This window comes from Mus caroli, unplaced genomic scaffold (assembly GCF_978045245.1).
Source record: "Mus caroli unplaced genomic scaffold, Mus_caroli_1 scaffold_7, whole genome shotgun sequence".
Classification (NCBI taxonomy): Eukaryota; Metazoa; Chordata; class Mammalia; order Rodentia; family Muridae; genus Mus; species Mus caroli.
In genome coordinates, this window is record NW_028227262.1 from 108,592,958 (window position 1) to 108,605,886 (window position 12,929).

The following is a 12,929-nucleotide window of genomic DNA, read 5'->3' on the forward strand; positions in this document are numbered from 1 at the left end:
ATTGAGGCTCACCATCTGCCCCATAGACACCCTTCCTGTTGACTCTCATGGATTCAGATTAGGCATACCCAGGTTTTCTCTCCTTCATCCTAAGAAAGCCTAAGATGAGCCTCACTGCTCATCAGAGCCTTTTTTGGAGCCACCTGTACATCATTTCAAGGCACAGTAATTTAATGGTAAGTAGATAAGAAGCACGTCAGGGAGTGCCGAGAGAGGAAGGAGAGGAGATGCTGTACCCTCCTCCTCCACCCCCCCACCACCCCCCACCACCCCTCACACACACACTGGGAACACCTCAAGGAAATAAGCAGAGGAAGATTCAGGAGAACAGAGAATATCTGGCTCAACGAGACAGAGCCAAGAAACTTTCAGGAACAATACTCTACAGGTTCTGGAAGTCCTAGTGTCTCTGAGCCCCATCCACACCATCTCACAAACAGAACAAGGAGCAGAGCCTTATGTTTTACTTCCTGCCCAACTCCCTTCCCATCCTCCCTTCTCACCTAACCTCATCATTGATGCCTCAAGAGTTTCCGTGAGGTCGCAGCTCCCCCTAGAGGCAAAGCAAGCACATTACACTCCTCTCTGTCATCATTTCCCTTCATGAGCTTGAGATACACAGAAAAATTAACGAGGGTATTGATCCATAGACTAAGGAGGCATCATTATATGGGCTGCAAACATCAGCTCTTGGTGAAACACCCAAAATTAATAAAAAAACTATCGACTGAACACATTCCCACTTGCCAGGCTCTACTCAAACACTAGGAACAGAGGAGTAAAACCCGACTGTTTTGAAATAGGATACCTTAGTTTGTTGACAAATCACTAGTGAATAATGTTATTCCTCTTGAACGCTGACAGTGGGGGTTACAATGCACACTTTGGGAAATTTTAAATGTAATTGCTTTTAGTCATCTAAATAATTTCATCTTCTCATTTCCCTTGAAAGTTGGATGCAGATAAAGGCTGAAATAATTATTTGCAACCCTCTGCCAAACATTCAGACTCACTCAGGCAACCATCAGCCAAGATGTCTACTCTTCTGCTGCAGGAACTCCAGTGTTCTCGAACTCTGTCACAATGCTTTACAGGGTATGGCCGGCATGGTAGCACACGTCTTTAATCCCAGCACTGGGGAGGCAGAGGCAGGCAGATCTCTGAGTTCGAGGCCAGCCTGGTCTACAGAATGAGTTCCAGGACAGCCAGGGCTACACAAAGAAACCAAAAAAGCAAACAAACAAACAAACAAAAAAAATTATGCTTCTTAGTAGTTGAATAAATGAGTGCAATGATAAATAATAAAAGATCACATGTAAAGGTTAAGTTGAAATACTTTAAGTGCTTCCAGTGATGTATTGATGTAATATATATATATATATATATATATATATATATATATATATATATGGAGAGAGAGAGAGAGAGAGAGAGAGAGAGAGAGAGAGAGAGAGAGAGAGAGAGAGAGAGAGAGAGAGAGAGGAGGCTTTGCATAAATTGAATGTGAAGTCTCAAGATGGAAGACAGGCATGTAACTGACTAAAATAAATTTATCTGATGTGAGTAGAACATTTGTACTTTAAAGGTGGTCATAGAACAGTAGTTTTTTTAGTGTGTGCCAAACATTGTTTAAAGGATCAATGAAAATGGAAAAGGGATATTTCCTTCCTTCCCTCCCTCCTTCCTTCTCTCATTTATTTTTATTTATTTCTTGTTCTTATTTTTTTTAACACAGAGTTTCTCTGTGCAGACGTGACTGTTCTAGAACTAGCTCTGTAGACCAAGCTGACTTTCAACTCACAAAGATCTGTCTGCTTCTACATCCCAAGTGCTAGAATTAAAGGCGTGACACCGATACTTCGCAATATTTCCGCTTTTAATTCCTCCTTCTTGTCAGAATCCCCTCATTCTTGGGCAACTTCACTGCTTTATGACACACAAAAAAACTATCCTTTATTTCATTAGAGCAAGAATATTTAGGAAACAGGGAGTGAGCTCTAGATATGCATTTGAGGTATTACACTGTTGCCAGGGCATTGGAGTAATTAATGTAGGGAATAAATGCAGTCTACAGACAACTGCAGACATTGATAGGGAAAAGCTGGGAGTTTACTAATATTTTCCGTTCATTCTAGCTCTGACCTTCTCCCTTTCCTTGTCTGCAGTTTTCTGAGGCAGTGCTGAGAAACCAAGCATCTGTTATCCTTAATAGGTTTCCATATGTGATCGCCCAGTCTGCAGGCAGCCACTTGACTATTTTGGCTGTCTCCCCCTCTCACCTGTTAACATCCTCCCGACCCTGTTCTTGTTCTGAATTCTCAAGCCCAAAAAGCAGTATGTACAAGTCTTCCTCATTTTGGCCCAGTTTCTCACATCCCATGTAAGCCCTTTGTTGCCCATATGACCTTCTCCATTTGCTGTGGTTTCAACAGCCTGTGTGAGGCTGCTTAATGTGTCCCATTTGCACTAAACACCAGACTCAACTGGGGATATCTTCTTTACCTATACCAGTGATTCTTAGCTTGTGAATTGTGACCTGCTCTTTGTATTTTGGTTGTCCCATTTGCTTATATCATATATTAGGTGCCTTACTAGAATTTTTGAATGGCATTAATTTAATTTAGAATAATCCATGAGCATTAGAGATGATAAAAGGGGTGATTTCTTCCCAGTAATGACTAGCACATTAACCAGGAAAGTAGTTAGAGAAACTAAAGAAAAATCCAATGTCTTAATATAGGAAAAGAGCCTTCAGTGATTTCAATGTCTAGTTCCTCTTGATCCTGCCAATGCAAAGATCAATATTTGAGCTCAATCAGTCCTCAGTTTAATTGACTCTTTCAAGGCCACTAAACCACGTGCATGGGAAAGACAAATAACAAACACAGTCTAGTTAAATACAAACTGAGGCTTTAAGCAACCATGTGCTTAAATTCCCCATAGCTCATGCCTCTTGTTTTAGAAAATGACACAAAAGGAAAACCCACACAGTGTATAACAAGATCAGTTCTCGTTATACTTAAGAATTCACTGGTGTCATTGAGCACAGATATTTCATACAAGAAGTAGAAAAAGAATATATTATTATGAGGTCAGGGAACTTTTAACTCCTTTATCTTTATCAAGCATCCTAGACTATTTCAGAGAACATCAGACATTAAAGACAACCTTGTGACAATCTTATAGGCCTAAGAAAACGTAGATTATTCCTGGATATGTTTTCTCAGATTTGTTCAATCACTGTACATAAATAATTATATAAACTATACATATTCATATATACATATACTTACATATGTATTAAAGATAACTTAAGGTATTAAACATATATAACCATATGGTAATCAAGTCTTAATATTCTGACTAGCTTCAGTCATCAATATAAGTTTCGTTCACAGCCAACCAGCACAGGAGCTACAAGCTTGCCATTTTCTGAACCATCTGTCAAACATCTTATTTCAAGAATGATATGCTCATTATTCGTCTTCAACTTGAATTTAGATAGTATGAAGAATATCATTTTATTTTAAAAGTGATCATTTATTTTAATGTCTATCATATAAAACACGACCAGCACATGAAAGGTCAACATTATTGTTTAAGAAGAGACTAAGCTAAAAGAAGTCTAGAGTGCTAGAAAGATGGTTCAGGTATGAAAGTACATATAGTTCTTGTAGAGGATTCAAGTGAGGTGCCCAGAACCCACATCTGGTGGTTCACAAATGCTTTTAATTCTGTCTCTAGGAGGTTTAGACCTCTTTAGGCACTGCACTCAAGCTCAAAAACACAAACTCAGATACATACATATTTATACATCATTAAAAATATAATATTTATTTTAAAAAGGAAAATGATCAACTTTCAAAATGTAATAACATTTATCCACTGTTTTAAGTGTTTTACATGCACACAGATGTAGAAATGCTACTAGAATGACTAAAGGCTGGAGATCAGTACCCTCCCATATGGCTACTACCACTTTTTGATGACTGAATAATGTTCATAGAAGTCAAGCAGTACCATGTTCTGTTGTCTTGGATTTGGGCAAAAGGAGGCAGTGAAAATAATCATATATCTACCTTACCCTTACATTCCTCCATGGAAGCCATTTTTTCCTCTTAGAAGGAGTGAATGTGATAAAGCCCAGGTAGGACCACCAGGGAAAGCATTGTTGAACACAGCAATACATGAGTCTATTTTGTAAGAAGCTTTGCACTGAGACATAATTGTTCCTATAGACCCAAGTCTCAGATGAGTCTGGGGGAGTTCTAAGGGAGATAAGGAATGGCCCAGCTTCTAGCATTGTTGTAAGAATCACCAGCAGATCGTTGATGAGGGTGAGAAAGTGCCTCTCATTCTAGGTACTCTTCCTTCTCTTACTTTTTAATATTTTCTGACTTTTGGGAATTAATTAGTGGCAGCTTCCTATCTTGGAGTCCATTTAGTTAGTGAATATTGAATGTCTATATTGGCCCAACATTTAAGGCCATTTTTTTTTTTACAGTCGCCTTGGATGCAAAACCTATTTGTCCTTTTTGTTTCTCCCGTTCATGTGAAATTCTTAATTTTGTATAAGCTCAGCCCAGGGAGTGGCACTATTAGAATATGGTCCTGTTGGAGTAGGTGTGGCCTTGGTGGAGAAGGTATTTCCCTGTGGTTGTGCACTTTAAGACCCCCATCCTAGCTGCCTGGAAGCCAGTATTCTGCTAGCAGCCTTCAGATGAAGATGTAGAGCTCTCAGTTCCTGCTTCACCATGCCTGCCTAGATGCTGCCATGTTCCTGCCTTAAAGATAATGGACTGAACCTCTGAGCCTGTAAGTCAGCTCCATTTAAATGTTGTCCTTATAAGAGTTGCCTTGGTCATGGTGTCTGTTCACAGCAGTGAAACCCTAACTAACACAGAAGTTGATACCAGGAGTGGGGCATTCATGTGACTGCCTGGCCAGGATTTGGGAAGACTGTGGAACGGCTTTGGAACTTTGGACCGAAAGAGCCATTGGGTGTTAAGAGCTCTGTACAATGTTCTGTAGGAGCTTGGAAGATAATGTTGAGAACAGTGCAAAGATGGAGGCCTGGCTTGTAAATTTTCAGAGAGAATGGCTTGTGCTGAAAGATCAAGAATCGACAAATGGGACTTCATAAAATTGCAAAGCTTCTATAAGGCAAAAGATACTGTCAATAAGACAAAAAGGCTACCAGCAGATTGGGAAAGGATTTTTACCAATCCTGAATCTGATAGGGGACTAATATCTAATATATACAAAGAGCTCAAGAAGCTGGACTCCAGAAATTCAAATAACCCCATTAAAAGCTGTGGTACAGAGCTAAACAAAGAATTCTCAACTGAGGAATACCGAAGGGCTGAGAAGCACTTAAAAAAAATGTTCAACATCCTTAAGCATCAGGGAAATGCAAATCAAAACAACCCTGAGATTCCACCTCACACCAGTCAGAATGGCTAAGATCAAAAATTCAGTCTGGCGGTTCCTCAGAAAATTGGACATAGTACTACCGGAGGATCCAGCAATACCTCTCCTGGGCATATATCCAGAAGATGTCCCAACCGGTAAAAAGGACACATGCTCCACTATGTTCATAGCAGCCCTATTTATAATAGCCAGAAGCTGGAAAGAACCCAGATGTCCCTCAACAGAGGAATGGATACAGAAATTATGGTACATTTACACAATGGAGTACTACTCAGCTATTAAAAAGAATGAATTTATGAAATTCCTAGCCAAATGGATGGACCTGGAGGGCATCATCTTGAGTGAAGTAACACAATCACAAAAGAACTCACACAATATGTATTCACTGATAAGTGGATATTAGCCCAAAACTTAGGATACCCAAGATATAAGATACAATTTGCTAAACGCATGAAACTCAAGAAGAATGAAGACCAAAGTGTGGACACTGTGCACCTTCTTAGAATTGGGAACAAAACACCCAGGGAAGGAGTTACAGAGACAAAGTTCGTAGCTGTGATGAAAGGATGGACCATTTAGAGACTGCTGTATCCAGGGATCCATCCCATAAGCAGCTTCTAAACGCTGACACCATTGCATACACTAGCAAGATTTTGCTGAAAGGACCCAAATATAGCTGTCTCTTGTGAGACGATGCCGGGGCCTAGCAAACACAGGAGTGGATGTTCACAGTCAGCTATTGGATGTATCACAGGGCTCCCAATGGAGAAGCTAGAGAAAGTACCCAAGGAGCTAAAGGGATCTGCAACCCTATTGTTGGAACAACATGATGTACTAACCAGAACCCAGGAGCTCTTGTCTCTAGCTGCATATGTATCGAAAGATGGCCTAGTCGGCCATCAATGGAAAGAGAGGCCCATTGGACTTGCAAACTTTATATGCCCCAATATAGGGGAATGCCAGGGCCAAAAGAATGGGAATGGGTGGGTAGGGAAGTGGGGGGCGCTATGGGGGACTTTTGGGATAGCATTGGAAATGTAATTGAGGAAAATATGTAATAAAAATATAAAATTCAGGTGACAGCAGATGCTGCCAAGGATGTGGAGAAAGAGGAACACTCCTCCATTGTTGGTGGAACTGCAAGCTTGTACAACCACTCTGGAAATCAGTCTGGCAGTTCTTCGGAAAATTAGACATAGTACTACCAGAAGATCCAGGAATACCTCTCCTGGGCATATACCCAGAAGATGGTCCAACTGGTAATAAGGACACATGTTTCACAATGTTCATAGCAGCCTTATTTATAATAGCCAGAAGCTGGAAAGAATCCAGATGTCCCTCAACAGAGGAATGGATACAGAAAATGTGGTACATTTACACAATAGAGTACTACTCAGCAATTAAAAACAATGAATTCATGAAATTCTTGGGCAAATGGATGTATCTGGAGGATTTCATCCTGAGTGAGGTAAGCCAATCATAAAAGAAGTCACTTGATATGCACTCACTGATAAGTGGATATTAGCCCATAAACTTAGTATACCCAAGATACAATTTGCAAAACAGAAGAAAATCAAGAAGAAGGAAGACCAACGTGTGGATACTTCATTCCTCCTTAGAATAGGGAACAAAATTCCCATGGAAGGAGTTACAGAGACAAAGTTTGGAGCTAAGACAAAAGAATGGGCCACTCAGAGACTACCCCACCCGGTGATCCATCACATAATCAGCCACCAAACTCAGACACCATTGCACATGCCAGAAAGATTTTGCTGAAGACCCTGATATAGCTGCCTCGTGTGAGGCTATTCCAGTGTCTGGGAAATACAGAAGTGGATGCTCACAGTTATCTATAGGATGGAACACAGGGCCCCCAATGGAAGAGCTAGAGGAAGTACCCAAGGAGCTGAAGGGGTCTGCAACCCTATAGGTGGAACAACAATATGAACTAACCAGTACCCCCAGAGCTTGTGTCTCTAGCTGCATATGTAGCAGAAGATGGCCTAGTTGACCATCATTAGGAAGAGAGGCCCCTTGGTCTTGCAAACTTTATATTTTCCAGTACAGGGGAATGCCAGGGCCACAAAGTGGGAGTCGGTGGGTAGGGAAGCAGGACCTGGGGGACGGTATAGGGGACTTTCGGAATAGCATTTGAAATGTAAATGAAGAAAATATCTAATAAAAAATTGAGATCCGGCCAGATCAGCGCCGGGGTAGCAGGAGCGCAGGGTTGCCTGACACCTGCCAGCTACCCACGACTCCCCGCCGCAGGATTTTGGGACTGCTGGTGGGTGAACACAGCTTCTGCTCCAGTCCAATCACGCGGGACCTGAGACTGCTCTGGTTGGGGAGAGAGAAATCCGGCCTACATAGGGACACAACCCTCTTCCGGTCAGAAAAGCACCAGGGCAGCTGGTGCGCAGGGTCGGCTGACACTCGCCAGCTACCCACAACACCCGCCACAGGATCTTAAGACTTCTGGTGAGTGGAGCACAGCTTCTGCTCCAATCCAATTGCGCGGGACCTGAGACTGCATTAGTTAGGGAAGCAGAAACCGGCCTGAGTAGGGCCACAGGCCTCATCCGGCCAGATCAGCGCCGGGGTAGCTGGAGCTCAGGGTTGCCTGACACCCGCCAGCTACCCACGACCCCCGCCGCAGGATTTTGGGACTGCTGGTGAGTGGAACACAGCTTCTGCTCCAGTCCAATCACGCGGGACCTGAGACTGCTCTGGTTGGGGAGAGAGAAATCCGGCCTACATAGGGACACAACCCTCTTCCGGTCAGAAAAGCACCGGGGCAGCTGGGGCGCAGGGGCGCAGGGTCGGCTGACACTCACCAGCTACCCACAACACCCGCCACAGGATCTTAAGACTTCTGGAGAGTGGAACACAGCTTCTGCTCCAATCCAATTGCACGCGGGACCAGAGACTGCATTAGTTAGGGAAGCAGAAAACCGGCCTGAGTAGGACCACAGGCCTCTTCCGGCTGGACCAGCACCGGGGTACCATCAGCTACCGACGACCCCCTCCGCAGGATTTAGAGACTGCTGGTGAGTGGAACACAGCTTCTGCTCCAATCTTTAAACAGTGACAACGATAACAACTAACCCCAGAGATTACCACATGGCGAAAGGTAAACATAATAATCTTACTAACAGAAACCAAGACCACTCACCATCATCAGAACCCAGCACCCCCACTTCGCCCAGTCCAGGGCACCCCAACACACCGGAAAAGCTAGACACGGATTTAAAAGCATATCTCCTGATGATGATAGAGGACTTCAAGAAGGACTTTAATAACACACTTAAAGAAATACTGGAGAACACTGCTAAACAGGCAGAAGACAATAAAGAGGAAGCACAAAAATCCCTTAAAGAATTGCAGGAGAACACTGCTAAAGAGTTACAAATCCTTAAAGAAAAACAGGATAACATAATCAAACAGGTAGAAGTCCTTACAGAAAAACAGGAAAACACATCCAAACAGATGATGGAAATGAACAAAACCATACTAGACCTAAAAAGGGAAGTAGACACAATAAAGAAAACCCAAAATGAGGCAACACTGGAGATAGAAACCCTAGGAAAGAAATCTGGAACCATAGATACGAGCATCAGCAACAGAATACAAGAGATAGAAGAGAGAATCTCAGGTGCAGAAGATTCCATAGAGAACATCGGCACAACAATCAAGGAAAATGTAAAATGCAAAAAGATCCTAACTCAAAACATCCAAGAAATACAGGACACAATGAGAAGACCAAACCTACGGATAATAGGAGTGGATGAGAATGAAGATTTTCAACTCAAAGGACCAGCAAACATCTTCAACAAAATTATAGAAGAAAACTTCCCAAATCTAAAGAAAGAGATGCCCATGAACATACAAGAAGCCTACAGAACTCCAAATAGACTGGACCAGAAAAGAAATACCTCCCGACACATAATAATCAGAACAACAAATGCTCTAAATAAAGATAGAATACTAAAAGCAGTAAGAGAAAAAGGCCAAGTAACATATAAAGGCAAGCCTATCAGAATTACACCAGATTTTTCACCAGAGACTATGAAAGCCAGAAGACCCTGGACGGATGTTATACAGACACTAAAAGAACACAAATTCCAGCCCAGGCTACTATACCCAGCCAAACTCTCAATTAACATAGATGGAGAAACCAAAGTATTCCACGACAAAACCAAATTCACACATTATCTCTCCACGAATCCAGCCCTTCAAAGGATAATAACAGAAAAAAACCAATACAAGGACAGGAACCACGCACTAGAAACAACAAGAAGGTAATCCCTCAACAAACCTAAAAGAAGACAGCCACAAGAACAAAACGCCAACTTTAACAACAAAAATAACAGGAAACAACAATTACTTTTCCTTAATATCTCTTAATATCAATGGACTCAACTCCCCGATAAAAACACATAGACTAACAAACTGGCTACACAAACAAGACCCAACATTTTGCTGCTTACAGGAAACTCATCTCAGAGAAAAGGATAGACTCTACCTCAGAATGAAAGGCTGGAAAACAATTTTCCAAGCAAATGGCATGAAGAAACAAGCTGGAGTAGCCATTCTAATATCTGATAAGATTGACTTCCAACCCAAAGTCATTAAAAAAGACAGGGAGGGACACTTCATACTCATCAAAGGTAAAATCCTCCAAGAGGAACTATCAATCCTGAATATCTATGCTCCAAATACAAAGGCAGCCACATTCATTAAAGAAACTTTAGTAAATCTCAAAGCACACATTGCACCTCATACAATAATAGTGGGAGACTTCAACACACCACTTTCACCAATGGACAGATTGTGGAAACAGAAACTAAACAGGGACACAGTGAAACTAACAGAAGTTATGAATCAAATGGATCTGGCAGATATCTACAGAACATTCTATCCTAAAACAAAAGGATATACCTTCTTCTCAGCACCTCATGGTACCTTCTCCAAAATTGACCACATAATTGGTCACAAACCAGGCCTCAACAGATATAAAAATATTGAAATTGTCCCATGCATCCTATCAGATCACCATGGACTAAGGCTGATCTTCAATAACAAAATAAATAATAGAAAGCCAACCTTCACGTGGAAACTGAACAACACTCTTCTCAATGATACCTTGGTCAAGGAAGGAATAAAGAAAGGAATTAAGGACTTTTTAGAGTTCAATGAAAATGAAGCCACACCATACCCAAACTTATGTGACACAATGAAAGCATTTCTAAGAGGAAAACTCATAGCTCTGAGTGCCTCCAAAAAGAAACTAGAGAAAGCACACATTAGCAGCTTGACAACACACCTAAAAGCAGTAGAACAAAAGGAAGCAAATTCACCCAAGAGGAGTAGACAGCAGGAAATAATCAAACTCAGGGGCAAAATCAACCATTGGAAACAAGAAGAACTATTCAAAGAATCAACCAATCAAGGAGCTGGTTCTTTGAGAAAATCAACAAGATAGATAAACCCTTAGCCAGATTCACTAGAGGGCACAGGGAAAGCATTCTAATTAACAAAATCAGAAATGAAAAAGGAGACATAACAACAGATCCTGAAGACATCCAAAACACCATCAGATCCTTCTACCAAAGGCTATACTCAACAAAACTGGAGAACCTGGATGAAATGGAGAATTTCCTAGACAGATACCAGGTACCAAAGTTGAATCAAGATCAGGTCAATGATCTAAACAGCCCTATATCCCCCAAAGAAATAGAAGCAGTCATTAATAGTCTCCCAACTAAAAAAAGCCCAGGACCAGATGGGTTTAGTGCAGAGTTCTATCAGACCTTCAAAGAAGATCTAATCCCAGTTCTTCACAAACTATTCCACAAAATAGAAACAGAAGGTACTCTACCCAACTCATTCTATGAAGCCACAATTACTCTGATACCTAAACCACAAAAAGACCCAACAAAGATAGAAAACTTCAGACCAATATCCCTTATGAATATTGATGCAAAAATCCTCAATAAAGTTCTTGCTAACCGAATCCAAGAACACATCAAAACAATCATCCATCCTGACCAAGTAGGTTTCATCCCAGGGATGCAGGGATGGTTCAATATACGGAAATCCATCAACGTAATCCAGTATATAAACAAACTCAAAGACAAAAACCACATGGTCATCTCGTTAGATGCGGAAAAAGCATTTGACAAGATCCAACACCCATTCATGATAAAAGTCTTGGAAAGATCAGGAATTCAAGGCCCATACCTAAACATGATAAAAGCAATCTACAGCAAACCAGTAGCCAACATCAAAGTAAATGGGCAGAAGCTTGAAGCAATCCCTCTAAAATCAGGGACTAGACAAGGCTGTCCACTTTCTCCATACCTATTCAACATTGTACTTGAAGTCCTAGCCAGAGCAATTCGACAACAAAAGGAGATCAAAGGGATACAAATTGGAAAAGATGAAGTCAAAATATCACTTTTTGCAGATGATATGATAGTTGTTATAAGTGACCCTAAAAATTCCACCAGAGAACTCCTAAGCCTGATAAACAGCTTCGGTGAAGTAGCTGGATATAAAATTAACTCAAACAAATCAATGGCCTTTCTCTACACAAAGAATAAACAGGCTGAGAAAGAAATTAGGGAAACAACACCCTTCTCAATAGTCACAAATAATATAAAATATCTTGGCGTGACTCTAACTAAGGAAGTAAAAGATCTGTATAATAAAAACTTCAAGTCTCTGAAGAAAGAAATTATAGAAGATCTCAGAAGATGGAAAGATCTCCCATGCTCATGGATTGGCAGGATCAACATTGTAAAAATGGCTATCTTGCCAAAAGCAATCTACAGATTCAATGCAATCCCCATCAAAATTCCAAATCAATTCTTCAACGAATTAGAAAGTGCAATCTGCAAATTCATCTGGAATAACAAAAAACCTAGGATAGCAAAAACTCTTCTCAAGGATAAAAGAACCTCTGGTGGAATCACCATGCCGGACCTAAAGCTCTACTACAGAGCAATTGTGATAAAAACTACATGGTACTGGTATAGTGACAGACAAATAGACCAATGGAATAGAATTGAAGACCCAGAAATGAACCCACACACCTATGGTCACTTGATCTTCGACAAGGGAGCTAAAAACATCCAGTGGAAGAAAGACAGCATTTTCAACAAATGGTGCTGGCACAACTGGTTGTTAACATGTAGAAGAATGCGAATCGATCCATTCCTATCTCCTTGTACTAAGGTCAAGTCTAAGTGGATCAAGGAACTTCACATAAAACCAGAGACACTGAAACTTATAGAGGAGAAAGTGGGGAAAAGCCTTGAAGATATGGGCACAGGGGAAAAATTCCTGAATAGAACAGTAATGGCTTGTGCTGTAAGATCGAGAATTGACAAGTGGGACCTCATGAAACTACAAAGCTTCTGCAAGGCTAAAGACACCATCAATAAGACAAAACAACCACCAACAGATTGGGAAAGGATCTTCACCTATCCTAAATT